General features: G+C 40.8%; 1 protein-coding gene and 1 long non-coding RNA gene across 3 annotated transcripts in view; both read right to left on the bottom strand.

The window, feature by feature from the left end:
- ADCY7 (adenylate cyclase 7) overlaps positions 1-10667 on the bottom strand; it is a 53876-nt gene extending 43209 nt beyond the window's left edge. Inside the window, exon 1 of one of the 2 annotated variants that reach the window (XM_082062697.1) lies at positions 10538-10667. The gene's annotated coding sequence lies outside the window, so the exon portion shown is untranslated. The other variant, XM_082062699.1, reaches the window with a different exon arrangement.
- A 7216-nt stretch (positions 10668-17883) lies between these two features.
- On the bottom strand, positions 17884-25416 carry LOC309444683. The gene is made up of 3 exons (XR_014185138.1): positions 24997-25416; positions 24310-24417; positions 17884-18313 (listed from the first exon to the last, which is right to left on the bottom strand). It is a non-coding gene; the product is annotated as an uncharacterized lncRNA (long non-coding RNA).
- Positions 25417-25466: the final 50 nt, after the last annotated feature.

Here is a 25466-nt window from a genome sequence, read left to right as displayed (position 1 = left end):
CCGTGGTTATGGAAATCATACAGAACTTAACACAACATCAGGTTTATTTGACTCCTGTTTCTTACTCAAAAAAGGAGGTCCCTCCACCTATTTCTTTTGATCCAGTTATGAGATATACTTCATATTCTGACCAGCAGCTTCATTTTTAAACATAAGTAGAAATTATTAATGATAAGAGTTTTGACTGCTATTTTTAAAAGTGTTCCCACTATCCTTACCCAGAGTCGAGTTTCTCTGTGAAGAAACACTGCAGTGACCCAAGGGTTTCTGCTTATCTACTTAGTTTATTTATTAACTTACAAGTATAAAGTTGCCATGAGCCTCGAGAATTTACCCTGCTTGTAGGGATAACAGCAACACCAATATTGCTGAAGCCCTCACTTGAATGCTCGTCCTCAATATCCACAATCACAGAAACATCTCACTTCAGTTAAAATTAATCACATTTACACTGACAAGTGAAATATTTTACAAGATTACTCTTGTATCACTTTTGAACAACTTCACTGTATTTACAACTATATTTATTAATATTCTCAACCGACATGTTGACATTCATTTGAAATCTTTTGGGGGAAAATATAGCATCATAATGTGTACTGGTGCAAGTTCTGAAGTATTTTCTATCAAATCTGTAAAAGAATGTACTTAATTACAATTATTTTAACTGAACAAAAGTATTTTAAAGCAAAAATGTGATTTGTATTACTAAAATATGTGCTGTACTTTAACTAGATCTTAAGAGGCAGATCCTTCAAACACGGTTTTATAGCACTGCTAAAGCTATTTCCCCCTCAGCTACATTTAGTCCACATTTAAGAACTCTCCATATTTTTAAGAAATGTTTAAAATCTATTTCATGTATCTTTAAAAAAACAAACAAACAAACAAACAAACAAACAAACAAACATTTGTAAAGCAAAGTAAAACTATTATAAATACAAAGATGCTTCTTCCTACTTTACTGTCTGGCTAATACTTAAGATCTTGTAAAGATCACTTTCACGTTATCCTAAATGACAGTACAAGGAAATATAAATGGATCAGAGGCTTAGCCTGAATTTACTTTATTCAGAGACATCCCAGACAGTTTCTTATAGAAACAATATAAATGCTCAGGAACAAAAAAGCACAAAGCAAACAGTATTAGATAAAATTGGCGCTTTCTCTCCCACACCACCTTCAAAATTACATCAAAAACCACAAGAAGAGGCAAGAGTGTATCAATTTCTCCCATAAAAATGATTTTAATATTCCTAATCTCCAAAATGAAGGAGCACGCTGACTGGATGTGTCACAACACACTAGTTCCCTTCTTCACTTCACCTCTTCTTGCGTTGGAACTTGGCTACCGGTGTCTTAAAAACTCACATGAAACGAGATCCTCCCCTGGCTAAAATCATAGAAAGCTGGATTTCTACACAAAGACTCCTGGGAGTGATATCTAATTAATGCAGGAACTAATTCCTGAATGTGGGAAGTCTGAACTAAGAACACACACATGCGGGGCGAATCTAGGAAGGTGTCCAAGAATTTCTGGTACGATCTTTCTTGCTCTGGCAGGTCTGGAGGTTACATAGCACTGCTGGAATCATTTGCAGTTGCAGTAATTAGGGTTTTTCTACCTGCTACGAGACGTTAATTAAAAACTTAGGCATGAGTAGTTCATATATAAACTATTTCCCATCTATTTTTTAAATAAGCAAATGCAACAACAGAAACACCATTCCTGCAAGCCTGTTTCACTGAATACTTGGCTGCTTCTCTTGCAGCTGCAGGGGAAGCTGTTTGGCAAAACTCTGCAGGGTTTTTTCAAGCTTTCTGCATTTTTCTTTCTCTCAGCACATTCACGCTACCGTCTGGTTTACACATGGACCTCGACAGGGTTGGAAGTGCCAGGGATTTACACCAAAACTGGCCTGGGTGAAAAGCACTAAGGAATTGAAACCATAGAGGTTCAACAAGAACGTGCCCAACTAATAATGCAACAGTGGACTTCAGCTACTCACCTATAAGATCAAATGGCATCATTAAATAAAAAATATAAAGTGGCAGAAATTCAGAAGCTACAATCTAAGAAGTAATCATTCAAAACTAAGAAAAAGCAGTATCTTTCAACGAAAATGGAATTAAACGACACAAGATCTATAAAATCCCAAGTCTTTTGATGTTGAAGGAGGAAATGAGAAGTTCTTATGAACGCTGCACCCCCACAAAATACACACTAATAATGAACTTAAGCTATAGCCTAAGATCTGACCTGCTGGTAGTTTTCCAAAAGTTTCAAAGACTTCACAGTCTACATGGAAACACCAGCAGCTAAACACAGGGAACGCGCTCCACCAAAACCCATGCTAAGAAGCACCTTGGGAGCAGAGCTGGGATTAGAACCCAGGCTTGCGTTCACCAGTTAAGTCTCCAGTTAACAGTTCACCAGCAAAGTCTCACCTGGTAGATCAGGGAGCTCCTGCAGAAGCACAATCACCCATTTAATTAGTGACACAGCCACGTCCCCACTTTTCAAAATTCTGATTACTTTTAATTTTCACCGAAGTGGTTTCAGCACTTTTTAAGAGAAGGCCTGAGAACCAAATATTGCCAAAACCCCAAGAACGTTATCTCAATAACCACATCCTGTGTTTAAAGCATAATAAATTCCAGAGGTACTTTTCTTGCCTGTAATTCCGTCTTTCCATGCTGTGCAAACACAAACTCTCCAAACCGTCTGAAGCCCTGAGCCCCTGTGTGAGAAGGATGACCCCTGTGGTTAAAGCAAAGAACTCAAACCCATTTTCTAGCTTCTGGGTCTCCCACAGATTTCTTGCTGGGTGGCTCTGAGTGCGCACTATCCCTTTTCTCTCTCCCAAAGGAACTGACATAATACCATCATCCACCCACAAAAGGTGCCAGCAAAGTAAATGAATACTCATGAGACACTTTAGGAATATAGTAGTATAATTCTGGACTATAACAATGTATTACAGTAAACATCTTCATTGGCACTTCAAGCTTTTGTTGGATTTTAATCTCATACTTCCAGAAACTGATCAAATCCCTGGAGGAGAATGTCTGTTCAGCTGTAGCAGGAAGCACAACACTGGGCTTTACATATCACATAAAATAATAATTAGGTTATTGTGTAATATTATTATATTTAAAAAATAAATACGTAATCAAATAAGAACACATGACGTTAAGGATAGCAGAATGTCAGCCCTTCAACTCCCACCAACAGACACGGCGATTACAAAAACAACACAGCAAATTAGCGCTGTAAATTTGGTTACAGAAGAGGGAGGAATCTTTCATTTAACTCCAGTTTTTGCAGTAGCAAATGAAACCAATATCTGAGCAATGGCAAGACAGAACAGTGGATGAAATTGTGAAGTTCCTTTCATTCCTTGCACATGGTCTGTAACACTACCACTACTTTTTTACATTCGGTGCAAGCTGACACATGCATCATTACCATCACTTCCTTATTTCTAAAGCTGCTCAAGCGAACAAACCCCAATATAATGGAGGAAGGACCTATGTGTGAAGCCAGAGGTACCACTACCAGGGATGTATTTAAACACAAATATCTACCACAGCAAATGCATGTTTATTCAATCACCACTCTCCCTGCACACAGTTTAAATTAGCTGAATGACCAGAAACCTGGAGAGGAAACTTTTGCTGCTCATTTTAAACATGTAAGCCCATAGGTCCTGGTTGCAGCTCTGCAATGAGGGCTTCTCCAGTCATATCTGCTCAATGAGTTTCTCTTCCTCTTCCCCTTCTCCTCCCCACCACTCGCTCTGATCTCATCACCACACCGCACCATTCTTTTGCTACATTCATGTGGCCATTTCTAGGCCCACGCACAGTCAGACCAGCCCAAAAATAACCATTTGAGTCTCCTAGTTTTTGTTTCTTTCGACCTAAGAGGCAGATGTGGTGGGCGACTGTGGGCAGCATGGCTGGCATTGCAGAGATCGGACTGGGGCAGAGCAAGGAGGGGATGGTGGTCTGTAATTGTCTATTTCAACAAAAGCCACGAATGGTTTAGTTATACCCGGTCCATAATCTCTGGGAAATATTAAAGAATTTAAAGAACAGAGACTGGTAAATATACACAAGCAGGGAAGACTCACCACGGTCGGACCGGCTCACGTCACCTCTGAAAGCTGGAGCTGTGAATGAGGAGATCCAAGATGCTTTCCCAGAGTAGGGAGGGGAGTTATAATTGCATCTTTTTCTAGATGAGCAGTGTCAACGATTTAGGCTCTGAGGCAGCTCTGAGCCAGCCCGTGCCCTGCGGTGGTCCCGGGGGCACTGAGCTATTGCAAGTGATGACTTTCACAACAGGATCCCAGTCGACTTACACTTATTAAAAAAAAAAAAAAAGGAGAACTGCTACTTTATTCTTCAGTAAGAGCAAGAACATACTGCCAGCACTTTGGGAAACTTCCAGCAGCCAAATTACTGTAAGTGTCCAGAACACTTTGCGCTTGTGTCTGGAGGCCTCTGAGATGAGTAAATAAAACCTCATGTACTCTTCTTTCTATCTACATTTTGCACAAAGAAAGAGCCAGAAAAAAGTCTGACTTGCTGGAATCACCCAACAAACACAATACACATCTTTTGACCGCCCCATCACACTTCAAGTTTTCTGCCCAAAAAAACAGTAATTTCATGGGGAAATAAACAGCGCTCTTCTAACTTCAAACTGTTGCACGGCAAGATGTGCAACAAAGTATCTGTATTCAAGTGCAGGAAAGGGGGGGAGGATTAATCAGAGGAGTTTCAAGATAAGAAGAACTACTGAAAAAGCTTAGCTCATACTTTTAGTCAAAAGGGAGTTAAGCACACAGACTGACAAAATATTAATAATTTTGTGACCAATTTGTCATTCATAATACATATTTTACATATCTCACACATCTTTCCTATGCAAAACTCAAAACCAAGTATTTTTGCATTTGATTGCCAGTCCCAATGAGGAAGAAAAGAAAAAGCCACAAACATGTACAAGTGTATAGAGTTTCTGAAGTAACACACTCCTCAAATATTTACAAATCCAAACCCCACTTCTACACTAACACTTCCCTCAGACATTTCTCTTGGTTTTAAATTGTCACTTAACCAACTTCCACAAACTTTCACTATGAAATACCAAGATGCTTGAAAGAGAAAGTATCTCAAAGGCAAAAATTCAACAAAAGAAGGAGAAACCACTGAAATACAATATAATGCGCAATATGACAAATGTTGTATTCATATCTGTCCCCGAGTCAGCCCGTTTCATCCAGGAGCAAAGAGGCACGTGTTCCGGGGTAAGGAAAAACACAAACCATCTGCAACCCTTCAGTGACCTAAACTATGCAAAAAACACGCACATCTACATTTTTAGCTACTCTACGCATTACACACTGACATAAAAATGCTGTAATATTTATCAAAATCATAAAACATTAGTTTACACCCAGACTTTTATTGCTTTATCACCATGCTAAGCCTGGGCATACAGACACCACAAGTAGTCAGAAATGAGGAAGGGAAAGGACAAAACATAAGTGAAAATGTCTGGTGTGTATATTTGTTAAAGAACTCTAATAAACTCCTTAAAATGACTGCAAGAAGTTACATTAATCATCTAACAGTATTGAGGCACATACAAGTTGGACTATACCAATAATTTCATCACTGTCTCTCTGTTAAGTATACATATAAGCATATTCAAACATGCAAAAAGAAAAAAAAGAGAGAAAATAAGTTGATATTAAATACAAAGAAACAGTCAAAGGTTAAGATTCAAAACATTATAGTTGCTCCCCAGTGTTTTTAGAAAAAGACACAGCTGCTTGAATACATTCTGCAACAAGCACAGAAAAAGACTTTCGCACTCTCAGCTTGTGATGGAGTTTAAAACAAGGTATGTGGGGAGACATAGTACCTTTCTTGAAAATCTGCTAACAGTTCAAGTGATGTTCCAAAAAAATGAGTAAGGTAAAGAGGAAAAAAGCATCTCATTGGGAAACAAATTATACACTGTGAGTACAGATATCAGTAGCAAATTAAGAAAGGATTAAGAAAAATTTTTCATATTTAGCCAACAGCCAGGGACAAGGAATACAGAAACTAACATCCACTAAACTCTCCACTCGAACGCTGATTTATGAAATCCTGAATTCTTAGACAGGATAATGCACAAAAGAAGTAGAATAAAATAAACCCAAAGTTCAAAATCAGGCATCCCAAATACAAGAGAGATTTTACATGTACTATGAATACTAGATAGCTGTTTTATCAACATCACGGCTGGAAACAAATCTGTACTGTGAACATAAAGGATTTAAGTCACCCACCATAAATGAATATTAAGACTTACAGAAAATTGTGTTAATGACAGCAAATATAAAAGAATTGATGTTTTAATAATTAAGTGTGCTCCTCCTCACAGGCTGCAGTGACTTCCCCAGCTTGTCCTTCTTTTGTGGACCCACAGAAACGGTCCCAAGGAGCTCGGCCTACGGAACAGGGACCATTCCGTGAATGACACACTAAGGAACTCAGACCGCACGGTAAACACAGCTCAAGAAATCCCAAATCAGAAAAGGTCCGCTCCCATTCTGGGAGAAGTCAAACAAAAGACCCGCCAGGAAGCCCGTCAATCAAAAGAGCTCTTTTGTGCCAGTTGTGCTGCTCCCAGAGGGCTGCACCTCAAGTCAGAAATTAGTCTCTTGCACAAACAAGCTAAAGTACCAAACCAAGGTAGCTGCATCAATACAAAACCATATGGCATATTCCAGAAGCACAGCATATAATCTTAGCCTTATATCCCTTCATTTAGAGCCATTGAAATCTAAATATTTAACTACAGAGAAATATATATATATATATATAAATGTAAGTCATAGGCCCATGGAAAGTGCTTTAAAAGGAAGGAAGTTATAAGAATGATTTAGCTCACTGGCCCACAAGGTTAGTGCTTTATCACAATATTAATGACAGTGGACATTTTTAGCAGACATCAAATTGCAAAATTGTGTTTTAAACAAAGCTTTTAGCACTTGACTGCAGAGAAAACCTCAACTTAGGCCAAAAATAGGTCAAAATTCATAAGGCGAGTGAAAGATGAGCCTCACAGTTTTGAAACTACATCTTGAGATCACTCTGACACAGGTATTACTTCCAATCCAAAGGCATACAGCACAGTTCGTGTTCTACAATCTGGCCATGTTAAGATTATCAAGCTTTTAATTTTTTTAAAAGCTACCACAGTAAAGAAAACTAACTACCTAGTTACACAAATAGATTATTACTAGATCAAATAATACCTGAGGATTAATAGCAGGTAAAATCTCCCATAGTCTCCTACAAAGGAAAGTAAAATAATCCATCTCACATTTACTTTATGTAGGATATCATTATACACAGGTAATAACTAAGGCCTTTAGTTTTTTCCCAGGCAACATTTTGTGCAGCCGCCCTCTCAGGTTAGAATGTAGACCTGTTGCCTGCCCAGTTATCATCTAAAAACTAGTGTGGCCATAATTACTGAGGTGCTCCCCCATGTAAGAAGGTATGTTTCTGCTAGAAAATACACACGCAGCCTGACCGCATACACTGCTGGAGTGGACGGGGAAACGATGCCACAGTCAGCAGCTCTGCAATCACAAATCCCTTGTGACTATCACAGGAACCTACAGACATTCTGAAATTCAGCTCTTTAAATTTTTTTTCCCCCGTTCAAGAAGGAGAACAGAATTCGGAAGGGCTGGTTGTACGGCACTGCCCGGAGGGAGGAGCGGCGCTCAGCCCCTGCTGCTGAGCAAGACAACATTAAAGACCATCCACAATCACCTGACCGTTCCCCAGCAAAACAGGTGGTTAGTGCCTATAAAAACCAGTTTTTCAGGTCTGAACTCAAATTGTGTGGTAACCACGCAACAGACCACCCAAGGGTTTGCCACTGAGCAGAGGGTCACCCAGCAGCAGAGGAACGGCGAGAGAATCGAAGCCTGCTTGGATCCTTCTCAGGGAGCAAAGAGAAGACTGAGCTGGGGCATCAGGTACAGGAACAGGGACATGGGAACCCTGGGGAGTATCAACCCAATCCCAAAGAACACTCTGAAGAAAGAAGATTCAGGGAACAGCACACAGTATAGTTTGTTTTGCACTGAGCAGCAACCTTCAGCATCACCTGGAAAACTGCTTTAAAAATTTCCCCCACAACCAGCTATGTGTCTTTGTCAGCTATCTCGTGCCCCCAACAGTTAAGCATTAAGCAGACTGGACTCCAGAGAAGTTTGCTTCAAAGACACAGCAGTGATTTTAAGGTCTGGGGCAGCTGTTCCCAAGGTTCAGCAAGCGAGCCCAGAGAGGTAGCACCCAGAACGCCAAAGTGTTTAAAGCACTCACACAGGGGGCAGACGCAAACAGAGCTAGCGGGTGTCTTGCAGGGAAGGCACAAATAGTGGCGACAACACCACTAACCAGCATACAAGAAGAGAACTTCTTAAAATTCCACCATGACACCAAAAGAGGGATGGAGGTGTTCCCGACCCAGAGCCTGCACACTTCCCCTGCCCACTGCTGGGCCACTGCTCAGAGAGAGGGGTTCAGGTCACAGCAACTGAGCAGGATTTCTGGGCAACATGATCTTCAGCACATTTGGTAGCTGCACAAAAAAATGCTGTTAAAACATACCAGGCTTCCAGAAGACATACACTGCCTTCCCCACTTCTGGTGTCTCTAGAGTCCCCATCTCCACGTCATCACCAACCCAGCTTGACTCTGGGTCAGACAAGTTTTTCCCAGGTCCACTACAGTAGTACTATACAATATATTAATAATTAGGCCTCCTCTGCCTGCAACCTACAGTTGTCCCATTTCTGCGAGGGCAGTGCCACACTAACTGCTTCCTTCTCCCCGCTTCTCATGACAGCTCCGCTATTTCTACTGAGAGCGTTTTTATAGCATGTAAGAACTGCAACACCTCACCCTCTTTCCAGCTATTCCAACTAAACACGACATTATTCAGTGTGCTGAAAGATACACTGAATACACCGCACCAGAGATCTCCTGCCTCACTCTTCACCTAAGTTTAAATAAGAAAGCAAATTAATCAATTCCTGATTTCACATACTTTATACAGCCAACACTCCTCAGACTTACCAGCAAGTAATAAGTTTGGGTGTTTCGGGCTTTTTTTGGCAGGTGCTTCTTAAAGCATTGGTTACCCACTTGTAAATGTACAAGCCCAAAGAATGTTGCCTGGGGTACTGATACACAGGAAGTGATGAGAAGCCAGCCAGAAAGATTAAAAAGACACAAGCACAGTGTCTTTTAGATTCTGTGTTCTCCAGAAACAACACTTTAGTCAGTTTTCTTTATTTATACATGTATATCTGTCCTTATATATACATATTTTTATTGGCAACAGAGACAACTCTGAGAAAAGCCTAACCATCACTGATTCCAATGCAGTTCAAAAGAACTACAACAGAATGCATTTCTAAATACAACGGCCTGCATGAACGCAGGACAAAAATTGATTCAACGTGTAAAACAAAGTGTCTTAACACTACTCTGGTAAACCAGTTTAGCTACAACTATATCCAAATTCCCTGTATAAACATGCTTGATAAACAGCTATGGAACACACAGCCAATAGAAGAAAAGAATTCTTGCCTAAATATCCCCAGAATCTTGAAAAATAAAATATCCCCCTTTATTCTTCCAATATTATTCATGACTTGCAATTTAACCTCCTTTATCTAGCAACATTGTTAATTTATTGGTGTGCACCTGACTAGAAGTAATTAACACCCACATGCGGTTCTGCTCACACTGACAACCTTTGTCACTAAATCATGTTCTACAACCCTGCAAGGGAGCTCTGAACATGCGAGTAATCAACATGTCAGCTCGCTGGCGAAAAGCAAAACTGCCTGTGTGGAATTTTGCCTATTGTGGCACCATAAGAACAGCATCAAAGAACTATACTGTTTGGGTGTTTTTCCTATTTCTTTGAAAGCTAAACATGGTGTTTATACTGTTATCAAATTAAATTCTTACTTTCTCAGAGCAACTAGCTTTGATTGCCTTCCAACAGCTATGAGCTCTGTATTATTATGTTATGTGCAACAACACTTTCTTAAGCAAGTTACAACATGTGCCACACAATTGTCACTATAGCGCTGCAATGCATCTTCTGCCTTATTTTAAAAGTGCAGCATCCTGAGGAAAAAGGGAGTTGGGGGCTTGTAACTGTTATTGTATTATGATCAGCAGACCAAAAATATAAAGTTAAAACTACTAAATTCAAAACAGGATACTACTCAGGAACTTGCAAAAAACTAAAGGTGATTTTTAAAGAGTACTACAGTTAAATATTTTCACATTCATTTCCTGCTGTACAAGTAAAGCAGAGGAGCAGAGCTCGCTCTTAACAAGTACTGAAAGTGGGGTAACAATTCAACTGGCAATACCTCAAATCAAAACACAGCCTGGGTCACTTTTTCAGCATGTTTGCAGAACCATAACTTACTATGTGGATAACCAGGAGCACAGTTTTACAGCACAGGCACCGCCAAATAAGGGGGAACCGACCCCACGTGCCTCTCCAGAAGTTCAACAATATGTTCTTGCCACTTCCTCTAGCCTGGCTGTTCTGTTCCTACAGAGGGAAAAAAAAAAAAAAAATAGACTTAAAAAATGCTTATCCTATTGAAAAAAAGAGCTTTTTGCCCATTTATTCCCATGAATCAGCTCAGCAGGAGGTGAGATGAGCAGTGGGTGGGAGCAGCAGCACTGCCCGCTCGTAGTGACAGCTGATCCTCGAGCCAGCTCTGCTACACCATAAAAATCACAACCCTCACTGCATTTACTCTTGCGCTTATATTCAAAGTCATATATTTGTTGAAAAAATAGTATTTTATACAGCCATCATTAGTCATTTTTACATAAGCAGTGAGCCGAAAGGAATTTAAAGTTCCCAGGACATTCCCAAAAGAAGCTGCGCCCTCCTGTACATACACAAGCCCTTGCTGAAAAAAAAAAAAAAAAAGGGTTAAATTCATTAACTACATGGATACTTCTCAACAGAGCAAAATCAGGCCCCAAAACCCCAAACTTCAATCAGCTCACAAGATCGTGAAGTAACTGGAAGATTATGTGAATTCTAGAGGCAGAAAAAAGATCTGGGGGTTGTAAAGCCACGGCCAAGGGTTCATACCCACAAAATAACCCAGTTATAGCCAATATATAACCCACAGCAGTATTCTTTGCCTCTGCTTTTCTCTCGTCTTCTAATAAACTGCACGCGGCCTAGATACACTAGTATATGTACTACACATAGAATAAGCAGGAGAGTAAGAACTTGCACAGTTGAAGTATCAGAATTGATTCACTGGCTTTATCTGTAGTAAGAATTTTTAAAGTATTTTCACCTTAAAACCCAGTTCCTGATTAAAACGTGCTAGCAATGACTACATACATTTCTCATATCTTCTGTCATTTATTTTAGTTTCATCCAATAAATGTGCATCTCTCAAGTAAATAAACGTTTGTTTCCTTGGCGCTGAAACCACAGCAAAGGATGAGCCGAAGATCAGGCAGAAAGCGCCAGGAAGCGACAAAGTTCTGATAGCCGTACCCCAGCTTCCTTTCAAATGAGGAAACTGAAACCAAAATTCTGTTCTGCTACCAGAAATTGTTATTTTGATTTAGTGCCACGTAAGCTCAGCAGCAGTAACAAAGACACAGACACACAGGAAAACCCCAGTACAAAGTTAATCCTCCCAACTTGACCCAATCTGTTTTTTTCCCCCCACAGCCAAAGTTTGAGCTTGTTTCAGCAAGCAGGTCCTGCCTGAAATACCATAACAGATGGACTTAGGTCAACATGAGCCAGGTGCTTAGAATATCTGGCATTTAAATGATGAGAGTTTTATTGCCCATTTCCATTAATTTCAGCTGGCTTTGAACAAACCTCAGTGAGCTCAGTCCGCTTGAATCCACCTTTGGCGGCTCCTTCCCAGCCGCGCTCGTTACCCAGCCCTTCCATGTGCTTTGTCATTCTGTTGGCACCCTTGTTTCCTCACCATTTTGGTTACTTGGATGGAAAACAGTCACTGAGTAAGAATTAGTCACTGCTAGGTGGTTTGATCATCAACCAGTTCTTTAAAAGAAGCCCCTAGTATGAATGTATTACATTTTTATATAAATACATCAAGCAGAAAACTTAATGTCACAGATTGGACATTAAGTAAATAATGACTAAAACCCAGGCTATATTACAAATTAAATATTTTAGTCAACTCACTGAAATGCTAACTAATCATTGTTAGTCATGACAAAACTTCACACAGTGAAAAGTAACAAATTAAAAACAAAGTTATACAGTCGCATGTAAGCTATTTCTACATTTATCCACCTATAAAACACTTACTAGATTGTCTCCTTCCTCGAAATAAAGCATACACTCTTAAGACCTTGCAACTTAATCAAAGTCCTTTTAAAACATTTTCATAGCGATTATATTACGAGAGTATGCTTGCGACTTTATAACCAGCCATTTACAAGGCAGCATTATAAAAAAATATATGTATATTATTTTATTGCTATACTTGGTGAGCATCTCTGGAAAACACCTTCCTTTTGCTGTGGGCTGAATGACAGCTCGCATGCCCAACAAGACTCATTTCTGCATGCCACAGTAATCGTACAAAGCCCTATCGCTGCTCTTAAGCAAACGGTGACGCAGCACACATGAGAAGGAGTCTGAAAATCATCTCGTTCAATTACCTTTAGCAGAAAGCCCTGCAAGCTCCCTGAGCAGATCAACCATATACACCCTACAGCGAACATACAGCACCTGGGCGCTTCAGGGAGGCGTTGCAGAAACAACCAGCCCTGTCCAAATAAACTGGTCACCTTTCTCTGCCTTATCCCATTAGTTACAGCCTTGGTAAGCTTTGTTATTTCTGTTTTTAACTTGAACGTGTTACTTATTCACTTAGTATTACGCCCAGAAACAGAAGTTTCTGTTACACCCTGATTGTTCCTTCTCTCTAACTACAGACCAGAAGCTTCTTCTAATGCTGAAAGGAGGGTTACGGAACAGCTGTTAAAGACAGGAACGCTTTGGCCATTAGCTCTTAGGAACAGCAATACGTGCAGCTCCATGTCACAGGACAGACAGCTTCGAATTGGTTTAAAACACCAACAGAACTGAAGCCTCTGAACTGCAGGACCTGTGTTGTAAAAATCCAAACAGCAGCCTGGTCACCACAGAAGAGGAGGTTTATTTGATTTTTATAAAAACGCTACTGAAACAAGGCAACCCAAGTAAGTTTGAAGGATACATTTTGACATAAACTCATGTCATAACTCCAAGTTACTGAGGTAAAGCAATGCCTTGATTCGAAAAGAAACACCAGCCCCCCATCCTACTTCAATTTTGCCACTTCGAGTAACCTAGACAAAATTATTTCACCCTTTGGACTGAAGAAATAACTGAAACAACACTCAGCAGTAGCAACCTGCACGTGATGTGCAGGAAATATTATTATAACATATTTACACTACTGTCTGTTATGCTTATTAAGCAAACAAAACCAATTCCAAAGAAAAGATGCAGCATGTTGCTCACTGCCCTGCTCAGCCCCACATCCAGAGCCCGGGTCTCACCGGGATGACTCACCAGGACAGATGGTACAAGAGGCAAAAGGCAAGAAACAGCAACGCACAGGCCTCTGCAGGTAACAATTACAAAGATTTTTATTATGAGATAAAAGTGTTATAAAAAGTGATATAAAAGTGACATTTTTTTTTTTAAAGACAGCATTTTTTCCAGGTGAAAATGTTGCATCGTTTGGTTTTTAAATAAGAGTATGAGGAAATCCCAGATCAATGCCTTTACTCTTTTCAAAATGTAAAATGTATCTTTTTCAGCAAACACAAGACACTGAGTGTTGTTGAAGTATAGCATAATGATCTAAGGAAGAAGCTGCACTTCCTTATTTTAATACACAGCGATCTAACTGCACAGTGGTTACAAACTATTTCACACTGTAACATCCTGTCAGCTTAGCAAATAATCATCTTGAAACTTTGCAGACGCTAGTTTAATAGATTATCGTGCTATTTATGCAGGATCCAGTCTTTGAAAGAACAGGTTAGCTCTTCAAGTGGTGATTTACAGAGACTGCATTTAAGGATTTTAAGGCTGACGGGCAGCTCTGAGCAGCCAGCTCTTTGGAACAATACCAGTTCCACTGGCCATCAGTTCTTACACACCTCCACTTCCAGGGTGACTTCTTAGGATCAATAACAACAATCTCTAACTTACACGCACACACAAACAATATACTTATAAGTCCCAAATGCCACTTTCAATATAAAAGCCCTGCAAGATGCTTAGTGAGTTAGACTATTACATTTTATTAATCTGAAACGCCAAACAAATCCTTTCAAATCATCAGGATGCTTTTCCAGAGAAATTAAACATAGCTTCAACACAAACCATGACACTGAAGGGTGAAGTATTTTAAGTGAAGTGTTTTAAAGTCTTTGTAATAAACTAAAACAAGAACGAGTCATTTTGATGAATTCTGTAGTCTTAAATCCAAGTCAAAGATGCAACCCAAGAAATAAATCCAAGAATTCAATTTAGAGATTTTTTTTTTTAATCATTCCACAGGGGATAGTCTTTTTCCATTTTTTTTAATCTAAGAGCAACTGGCAATTACACAAGACCCACATTAGCAGAAGACAGTGATCATCCGTCTGGAGGCTAACACCTAAACTAATGAGCTCTCAGCCAGCACCTGCTCTTTCACTTAGCACAAACCATGAGAACCTAAATATCCACATACATTAGGGAATGAAGTACCTTCCTTGTTTACTCTTAATGGTGTTGACATTAGCTTCATTAAGAAAAAAATTAAGAAGTTGATTGGCTGCTTTACAAGAACCCCCAATGACCCTAATTGCTGTTAGTAATGGCTTCTGGAAGCATAAATAACACGCTATAATGGCCATTAGAAATCAGTATTGGCTCACTGTTTTCAGAGTGGTGTTCCATATGCTTCTCCTTTTCCATTCTACGTTTCTGGATAGGTAGAAACTGTCAGTGTGTGGTGCCTTTGGCAGATGCTGGTTTTAGTGTTAACTGCTGCAATTCAGATTTTTTTCTCAAACACACTTAGTTCACTATACACACAAACATATCATGAGTGCACTGTAGCACGGGTCTTAACACAGACATTCAACACATTCATCTTCCACCTATAGGGGATCATATAAAAACTTCCAAATCAGAACTTCAATATTTGAAAGGTCAGGATACCTAAACAAACAAAAAACACGCAAGACAATCACACCATTAAACCCCCATAGAAGCTTTCTCTTTCTCACCTGGAATCCTGCTTGCTTAGAATAATAGCTAAAAAAACCAACTCCACATTATTCTTACTGTCACTAATATAATTTATATTTATTAAGCTATACAATTTCTTTCTGGTACTTTTCCTTTTTAGATATAAATTAAACGAGTTCACAGCTCCCCTTTTTTGCCTTAAAGGAAAGTTTCTTTTAAGGTTCCTCTTTTTTTAAAAAAAAAAAAACAAATAAAAAGCTAAAAAACACAGCATCATGAATCTCAGCACCACGCAGTAAGGTGGCACACACAGGCACATCCTATTTCCCACTCTGAAGAAATCTTCATATTCTAGTGTCCAGCCCAGGGCACTTGATTTCCCATAATAAACGAGACCTGTCTCAGCATCAAACCCCGTTTCCAGGTGCACTTGTGTGGATTTCCCCCACCGTGTATCTGTCTTGGGCCACGACCAAGCGTGCCGGGCAGGCAGCAACCCAAATAAACCATCCCACATGTGAGCAGGAGGAAAGGAGGCTTCTACGCTGAGCCAAACTCAAACATTACACCACATATTTACTTTGCGTGTCCAAAGCCACTCTGGGATCGCTGCTCAGAGCAGACCAGGTGCAACAGAGTTTAGGATGGTCTTGGGTCACTAGTGGTGATATTCCCCTGCTAAATAACACACTTCAGCTAGATCTAGGTCCTAGCAACCACGATCGAATGCTGTACTCTGCGTATTAAAGCGTTTCAATCCCTTTATTAGCACAGAGCGCTCACTTGTTGCAGAAATACCGCAACACATCCCCCGAGCCCGGCAGTGACTTACCCGCTCAGCAGCAAAAAAGGCACGAACCAACTTGCTGAAGATGTTTCAACTTCTCCCTGGACATGTAAGAACCTCTTTCAGCGATTTAAAGCCCTATTTCGTACTTTAAAAGGGTTCCAAACAGTCTGCAACGGAAAAGCTTTGGTGTTTCGAGCGCGTTACCGCGCCAAAGCGAATCACTTCTCCATTCAGCTGGTGTGCAGGAACAAATTATCGGCCTCGCAGATTATCAGATCTGCCTTTTCTACGCAAAAAAAAAAAAAAGGAACTTAGAAGTTTAGGGAGCTGAAACTTAACTTCGTGCTCCGCGGAGCGGGGCCACCCGCGGTCCGGCCGCCCCGGTGCCGTGCGGGTCTCTCACCTGCGGAAGCGGCGCGGGCGGGGCGGGGCGGGCCCGCCGCTCCGCCTCCTCTGAGGTGTCTCGGGCCCGCGGAGCCGCCCGGCGCGGGAGGGCGGGACGCGCGCGGCAGCAGCGCCCGTCCTGCCCCCTGGCGGGGGGTGGCGGGGCGGCCGGCCCCTCAGAGCGGCTGGGAGCGAGGCGGGAACCCGCACCGCTCCTCTCCTCACCGCGGGATCGCCTCAGCCCGGCCTCGGTCACCGGCTTTTAACACCCCCGCATGAGGGGGAGCCGCTCAGCGATCCTCCCCCTCAAGCCGGGGGGGGCTCCGGGCACGCGCTGCAGCAGCCTGTCCCTCACAGGGCTCGGGGGTGTCCGTGTCCCGCCGCGCCTCATTCACACAGGGAGAGGGAATCCACGCTGGGGAGGTGTGGAAAGAAACTTCTGCCCAGGATGCTGAAAAATGCAAAGATTTACAGCTATCTTTTTAAAATCTGGCCACTGTTGGGGTGTTCTGGCAAGACTCTGGACCTCCCACAGCCTGGGACAAGGACCTGTCCTCCCGGACACCCTGCAGCCGCCCCACAGCACCCGTTCCCACTCACAGGATGTCAGGGGTTGAAGGGCCCTGGAAAGCTCATCCAGTGCAATCCCCCCATGGAGCAGGAACACCCAGATGAGGTTACACAGGAAGGTGTCCAGGCGGGTTGGAATGTCTGCACAGAAGGAGACTCCACAACCCCCCTGGGCAGCCTGGGCCAGGCTCTGCCACCCTCACCCCCACAAGTTTCTTCTCATCTTTCAGTGGAACCTCCTGTGTTCCAGTTTGCACCCATTGCCCCTTGTCCTGTCCCTGGTTGTCACCAGAAGAGCCTGGCTCCATCCTCCTGACACTCCCCCTTTCCATATTGATCCCCAGGAATGAGTCCCCCCTCAGTCTCCTCTTGTCCAGCTCCAGAGCCCCAGCTCCCTCAGCCTTTCACTCGTCCCCTTCCTGACCACTTCAGTCCTCTCTGTATGTTTTGGGTGAGTTTCACTGGACTGGCAAAGATTCCTCAGCATATCAAGCCTTGAGTATCTGTCCGCTGATTCAGACCAAGCCTGGCTCTACCACACTTAAATCTGATACAAAGCTCATTGCAGACAACAGAAAGAAATTAAGATTTCTGTGGGGTTTTGGACGAATTGTACCTGGGGAGAAGTCAGTCAGAGGTGGCTGCGAGCAGCTGTGCAGGTGTGTGCCCGGCTACCTGCAGCTACAGCCACGTGTTAGTCATCCACGGTCACACCATTACTGCGATAAGACATTAGTAATTAAATACTATTTTTATGTGGGAACTGCAAGCCAGCTGGTATTTATACTCTGTAGGCCTGAGCTATGTGTTTGAATTAACCCACGGAGGGAGCTGAGGTTCAGCACACACACCTCACGAGGACAACGGGTCCACTGGACTCTCCAAGCTCCTGCTTGAATGTCTGTGGGCAAATAGGAAATGTTGTATTTTCAGAGGCTGCACAGCCATTATGATGCTTTTGGGCTGTTAGAACTGGGAATCCTGGGAAGGAATTTGAATCCAGTTTCAGCAATTTGGGAGAAATCCATCAGGAATTGGGCTGGAGAACAGGCGGTTAGGTACTGGAGGGGCAGGACCCGGCCGGCACTGAGCTGGACTCTGCTCCGCTGTCCCTGCCCTGGGACAGTTCTGGGTGCAGTCTTGGGTAAGTCACTCAATCGTACCTAGGTCTTCCCGTTCCTGGTTTGGACATCGTGTATCTGAAAAGCAGTAGGAAATTATTGGAGCGTTCAGATGGAAGCTGTGCATGGAGTACTCAGACTGTTTGTTAGGGGAAAGGATAAAAGAATCTTCCAGTAAAATGATTGTTAAAAAGAATTCCTTGTCTTCACTGAAAGTTGGATTAGATAACAAGATTTTAAAAGTGCAGGAAATGGAAAATACATTTTTCTGCTGAGATCATAAATGGAGTCGTTTCAGAACAGATGGACTCCATTTACCACTTCATGAAAATTTTGCAGACCTTCCGAGTACAGAGATTGCTTAACATCATTTCTGTATACCCACAAATATTTGCTATCCCAGACTAAGATCTAAAATTCCTGCATGATTCAGTGTGACTGACATTGTAGCATTGTTTTAATGGCAGCGGTTCCAAAACACTAAGTGCTGTATGTACCCTGTCCTGCAGATTATTTGTAAAATACTGGTAACTATAACATATTTCTAGCAAAATGGATGGAAAAGGAAAAAAGCAAAATATGGAAATTAACATAAAATAGAACACTACACATTACCCAATAAAAATCTCATATAATAAAATTTAAACTATTTTTCATTTTTCTATTTAAATTATTTGTAGATAGAGTGTTTATACCCAATCTACTTGCAGTGTCATTTATAAACTGTTACAGAGCATTACAGAGTCTGTTTTGTACAACTCAGATATCAATGCTTCAGTGTAGATTGCCATCACACCCAGTGCTGTGAGTCATTATGAAAGAGGAAAATACCTCCATTTTCAAAAAAGCAGAAATAAAAAACCATAGTAATCTTCAAGTATAAATTCTCATGTCAGCAGTTATATTTTCCTCATTGTGGTCACTGTAGGTTGAGTCTGCCTTCAGTATATGCATGCTTGTACCACTCAACGTAGTAAAGGGGATGAAAGTGTTTGGTCTCAGCAAGTTATTTCTAAATAATTTGCAAAAGGTTTCAACATTCAGACTTTCAGTGGCTCCCATAAATGGTCAGCTAGGACTCAGAGGATGGTTGTTGACTAACTAAATATGTGACAAAAGCAAATCAGAAATCTAGTTATAACATCAGAAAATATTATTTTAAATCCTTGGGAATAATTTGAAAATTTATATACAGTAGACTATTTTATGGGTTAGACAAAATTTAAGTAGCACAATACATTAAGTAGTACTTTTAACATTAGCAGGTAGACTTTTGTATATATTCACTCATTTTAAATATTCCTTTGACATCCTGCAATAATACCACAGCAGGTTGGATGTAGGAAAGCACAATTTATCATGCTGCCTTTTTGCAGTTCCTCAAATACCCTGAAACAGTGACCAAGACAACCTTAACTTCTGCTTTTCTTCACTAGCTTCATGATTCCGATTCAGAAGCTGGGAGTGAAATGTTGTTTAATGAATGCTACAAAAAGAAGCATTTATTAGAACAATCTTGTTTGTTTGTTTGTTTGGATAGGATTTAGCATCTATTTACCAGTGTACACACATGTGTGCTACTGTGTTTGGCCACTAATCAATTTAGAGAACAAGACAAATAACTTGAGTAAATTATTTACTATTTCCTGTAAATTTATGAGTTCAAAGATCTCTAATAATAGAACAATCCCCAAGTGCTAGGCACTACACACTTAGGAAGGATGTAATGAGAAATTACTTTGAGCTGCTACATTGCTATCACCCTCAATTACAGGACAATATTAGAACCAATTGCTGAAGACCATTAAGTTGATGCTATGAAATGCAGAAGTCCCTTACTGCCTCAGCCAGGCTGAAGAGCAGGTGGAGTTCCACCCCAGCTATGTAGTTGGCATTTCTAGGCCTTCAGATCATTTGAACGCACTTTTGGGAATCATTCATTGCTCTTCTGTAAATAAAGCAATAAATGCCATATATGTTTCTTTAGGGAAATGAAAAGCTGTTCAGGTCTCTTGTCCTAATCGTTATTTCTTTTAAAGTTGTCCAAGAATCTAACTGACTTGGAACACAATCATATTTTCTAGCACTCCAGATTTTGTAAAAGTCAGTCGAACTTCATTCTATGTAACGGTAGTTTCTCCAAAGAAAACTTCAAGCCCAATGCAAACTCACAGCACTGTGAAATAGTAGGAGAAATTAGGAAAAATACCAACAGTCCAAAAAAGTATGTGACTGCGGAGCCAATATGCTGGTTTCTAGAGGCACTGAAGGACTCGGAATTCAAGTCCCACTGCCTGCAGCTCCGGAGCCGGCAGGGCTGGGAGATTTGGTTTGACTACGAATCAGAAAAACGTCTGCTCTCCTACTCACAGTTCTTTCTCCAGAGCAAGAACGTGCATTGTGCCTTGAAAAACCAGTGCCTGGCTGATTGCCTGAGCCTTTTACCTGGACTCACAGGTGTGATTTGGACCGCACCAAAGGCGGCAGATCAGACTTAGTTTAAAATCTTTCTGTATACTCAAGTTGGCCTGTATTAAAATGTATTTTTCTCCTAGAAACTGAATTCCTCCCAACAATGCTGGGTGAAAGAAGATCTGGTCTGTGACTTCCTAGAAAACTGCCCCAATGATTTTATTGAGGGTCACTCTTTCTTTTCATTAATTGGTGAGTTATGCAAGCCAAGAAAATAAATGAAAAGGGTAGTCGTTTCTCTGTTAGATACCAGAACACTGCAGGTGGACTTTATAACAAAATTGAAGATGTTATTGATTTACAGAACACAGAAAAAAATAGATCATTTTATTTTCACAGTGAATGATGAAACTATTTAGCTAACTGTTTTCAATTTGCACTTCCAATATCTTTGCGTTAGTAGCCAGGAGGGCATATTGGAAAGAAAAGAAAACTCAAAAAATCAGTAAGGAATAAATGGACCATGTATATTGTTAGGGGAAAACGGTTTTACGTAAATCGGCATGCAATTCTAGAATAAAAAGTTCTTAGAGAATCATGGATTTACTGAAGAAAAAAAGTCTGTTAGAAAGCAATTTTAAGTGTGAACAAATTTTATATTGCTAAATCAACATAACCCCTTTATATTGAAGCAAATGGAGTAAAAATTATTTATATTACCTGAGCATCAAGCCCTTTATATTAACTTACTGAGCTTAAGGAAGTAGCTGACTTCTAGAAGATTAGTTTATTTAGAATGCAATGATTTTAAAAGAGACAATACAGAGTAAGAAGCCAGCCCTCCCCTTATCTTCTCCTATGCCGACAAATGGACTGTGTTTTCCTCCAAGTCGTCGGTATTTTCAAACAAAGCGATATAATAACTATCCCAAAGCTGAGAGGGACCAAGTTGGGAAATGCTTTAGTTTCTGACTGTCCTGAAATCACAGTTCCTCTGCTGATTGCCGTGGTTTCTGACATTTCGGCTGTGTTTAACTGTTGTCTTCTAAACAAACTTCAATTGAAGCAGAGTCACTAAAGGGTTAAAGGTGGTCCAGAACCAAGCAAGACGTCTGCATAGTTCTAATTGCTCTACTGATGTATATGCATTTGCTTTTGTCTCAAAATGTTAAGTCTTTGAAGGTCTGAAATCAAGACATTGATAAATCAGAGAAAAAAAAAAAAAAAGAGGATGAAATTGATCTCCCTGAAATCAGTAGGAAAACTCTCCTTAAACTCAACAGAATCAGGCTTTTTGTGGTAATTCCTAGAGTAAGGCAAATCACTGACATCATATTTGAAACAGCAGAAATTTCCCTCCTTTGCAATGAAATCTAATAATTTTTATTTATATAGTAAGGTCAAAATTGTGTTTATAGTGCACTTTCACTATTCCAGTACAACAGATTATTAACTGAAATCAGCTGGGAAGTGATTTATTTCAGGATAAGGATTGTCAAGTGCCTTAGCAAGTTCACATGATAGTGGGTTGTACTGGTATTGTTATGATGAAATTTTTCTGTGTGGACAGTCTACAGTACAGGGGAGAAACTTCAATAGTTTCTAACACGACTACATCAAAAATGGGTACTTGCTGTTCTCTAACAGCGATCCATCCAGCTCTTAAGTCTTAACCAATGTCAGCAGCCAGTTTAGGATACAGGCCAGCTGTGACCTCCTGTGCTGGCCAGATGAGGCACAAAGGTAGAAAAATTGAGACATTGACGAGGACACAAAGCAGGAAATAAAAATAAATATCTTCCTAATAATGACATCAGAAAAGTAAACATCAGTTCTATTTTGTCTCCTTTTAGTATTGCACCAGCTCATCACAATCATTAGTTGTAGTTTTCCCTTACTAAGCAGCACCAGAACATTCAGACTCTCCCAAATGTACAAATACAGAGTTCACAACTACTGTTTTTTGTGGACAGATTTTTATGTCCAAGTGCTGACAACTAGAAAAAATAATAATAATACAGAAGCTATAGAAGTAGCATTATTTGATTAATTGTTATTGTTTTCTATCACTTTTACTTCAAAAATACTCCTCAACTCACCACTGTATTACTTTATTTGGTAGAAACCAAGTGCAGTAATGCCATTTGAAGATTTAGGGGTTGTCTTGGTTTGTCTGGTTTTTAAAATCAGACTTTCCACGCATGGTAAAGTGACCAGACCAGCACTCACTGTAATCACAGAAGTCAGATTCCTTCCCTTTTACATTAATGCTTCAGCTTCCCAATTCCAGCTTCTGTATTTGCCTGTGCTCTCTGAGAAGCTTGTTCTGGTTTTGATAGACCATCATGTGACTTTATTCTGAAGAACTCAGAAGTACTTCATTGTTAAACTGATTGATATCAAGCACTTTGTGCAGGAAAGCGGGTCTGGGTCAGTGGGAGTTGGCCAGCGTGTCTCTGGGAGGAGGCGGAGGGGCCGCTGCAACGGCTCCTCCTTGTAACAGCAAGTACTGCTCTGACCCCTTGGCTATCAACCCTACTCATATTGTTTAAACTTTTTTTCTTTAGGCAACAAAATTCCGTTTTCTCAGCTATACCCTAGAGTAGTGGGATTCTGTGGGATTTTGGATGCTCAGCAACACTAGGTAAGTTACCACTACCTGAAGGTGCTAGTTACTGTATACAAAGGACATTACAGACACCTTCACACTACCTTCGTAGCTCAAATACATTGCTTAGACACTTCACAGAAGTCATTCACTAGATGGCACACACTCCAGCTCCGAGATGCTTGAAGCTTCCAGCAATTAGATTGCTTTTTTATGTTATCTTGAAGGATAAAAGTTGATAACACAGATTTAGTGAGACACACGGGAGGATGAATAAAAATCTTATAGAAAAGATTACATTATTTTTAAGTTACTCCTCCCTTGCACTGTCAGAAATTTTGAGACGAAAAAGCGAACAAGCCGATATTGCAGGAAGACAATATGAAAGATTTCTACCTGCTGTTGGGTTAGCCATTGATTTTTCTGACCGAGAATGTCTTTTCATAGTTACTGATTACCAGGCAGCCATAAATGAGTTTGATTCAAGATCCACTACAGTGAAGAGGAGAAAAAAACCACAACAAAACAACAACCCAGTCTTAATCAGTCCTCTACTTATTGTAAGAATGAACAACAGTCCTGTTTGGAAACAGGACACAGAAGGAGGGAAATGCAAACGGCAGCCACTAATGCATATTCCACCTAAACCACATAATGTTATTGTTGCAAGAAAAATATTTCTTCATACTCCTGGTGCAACAATCTGATGTATACAGACCAGCAAGGTGGATTTGTGTTTGTCTGTTTTGTGGGTTTGTTTTGTTTTTTAAGATGTGAGCTTTAAATCCAGGAATACATTACTGTGTTACATTGCCAGACAGCAGAAACAAGCAATTCAAACCAGGTTTACTTTCAGATGTCACTTCTACCAAACCCAGTACAGTAAATGAACTTTAGACCTGGGAAAATGCAGCTGAGAGCACAGATTACTTTCTGCAATATCTCCTCAGAAGCATTTGATTGCTTAATCACCTTCCAGCTCAAGAGTCAAACATTGCTTCATATATAAACCTGTACAAGAGCATTTTTATTTTTGAACAAGCAAAACACTCACCAAATCCGCCCCTGTGGTTCCTTGGCTTCCTCCAGCACCACACCAATGCATTTCTCACCAGCCAGCTCTTGCATGCAGCCGAGTGGTTTCTTCCTCAGGTGTTCCGTACTATGGGGAATTAGGACTTAATTATACAGATGGATTAAAAAAAAACAAAAAACAAAAAAACAACAAAAATTAGCCTAGCATCCAAGCAGTAGACTGTTGAAGGATTTGCACAGAAACTAGCTTCAAATATGGAGGGTTAGGGGGCCATATTCTTACTTTAGTCTGCTCAATTAATGAGGTCTGTGGTTTTTTTTCTTTAAAAAGCAGCTGCAGCAGCAGGAAATATTTTTTTAAGTACTATCAATCGCCATCCCCTTCCTGCTTCACTGTAGCTTGTTGGGCAGGATTTCATAAATGCCACATTCACCACAAAATCTCTGGGCCACGAAAAATGAAGGGTTAAAGAAGGATTAGGAGATTCAATTCAGCGAGTTGAAAATATCAAGAGCCATCAAGGATTAAAAAGACTGAAGGACTCCTAGCAGGAGGGAGCGGAACCAAGACATACCAGGGTCAGTCTAAGAGTGAGAAACGTCTTTGCAGCTATTGGAACCTGCAGCACACTTGGATGGTGAGCACGCTGGCAGCTCAGGTCATCCCACACCCAACAAGCAGCAACGTCCCAGCATTCGAACTCACCAGGAGAGCCGCAGCACCTTGCTGTTCACACATCTCAAAAGGCAAAGATGGGATTCCTCCAAATGGCTTTCACGCAGAGGATCTCCAAGATTTCTTGTCTTCCCTTACTTAAGTGATTTTCCGGATCCCATCAGCTCTTACCAATTAATTTACAGCAAACTAAAGATTCATGCCCCATTTTTCCCCAGTTTCATACATATGCAAGTTCACCAGCAGTTGCACTGCTACAGGAAGGAGCAAATGGACAATTTCTGCTGCCAAGAGAGAGGCATATTGAACTGGGCTGCCAGGGAACAGGCTGTCTGAGCTTATGGAATTATTGGCTATACTGCTTCTTATAGAAATTGGTTAGAAACTGCTTATACAGAATTCTCCTAGCGTGAGTTTGCTTAGCGTAACTTCTGCAAGCTGTGAACCTTTGAACTCTCTGCTTCGTTAAGTCAAAAAGGCCACAGAGTCTTCAAGCTCGA

This window comes from Streptopelia decaocto (genome assembly GCF_964273445.1).
Source record: "Streptopelia decaocto genome assembly, chromosome: 11".
NCBI lineage: Eukaryota > Metazoa > Chordata > Aves > Columbiformes > Columbidae > Streptopelia > Streptopelia decaocto.
This window is presented reverse-complemented; position numbering and strand designations above follow the sequence as displayed.